Genomic DNA, 513 nt, shown 5'->3' with positions numbered 1-513 from the left:
GTTTCATTGGCAAGGAGGGCTTTATATTGGACTGACTCTGGGTCGAGGGCTTTATATTGGACTGACTCCGGGTCGAGGGCTTTATATTGGACTGACTCCGGATCGAGGGCTTTACTGACTCCGGGTCGAGGGCTTTATATTGGACTGACTCCGGATCGAGGGCTTTACTGACTCCGGGTCGAGGGCTTTATATTGGACTGACTCCGGATCGAGGGCTTTACTGACTCCGGGTCGAGGGCTTTATATTGGACTGACTCTGGATCGAGGGCTTTATATTGGACTGACTCCGGATCGAGGGCTTTACTGACTCCGGGTCGAGGGCTTTACTGACTCCGGGTCGAGGGCTTTATATTGGACTGACTCTGGATCGAGGGCTTTATATTGGACTGACTCCGGATCGAGGGCTTTACTGACTCCGGGTCGAGGGCTTTACTGACTCCGGGTCGAGGGCTTTATATTGGACTGACTCCGGGTCGAGGGCTTTACTGACTCCGGGTCGAGGGCTTTACTGAC

This window comes from Abramis brama, assembly GCF_963993115.1.
Source record: "Abramis brama genome assembly, chromosome: 1".
In the NCBI taxonomy this organism is placed as follows: domain Eukaryota; kingdom Metazoa; phylum Chordata; class Actinopteri; order Cypriniformes; family Leuciscidae; genus Abramis; species Abramis brama.
The sequence above is the reverse complement of the archived record's forward strand: the minus strand, read 5'-3'. Positions refer to the sequence as shown.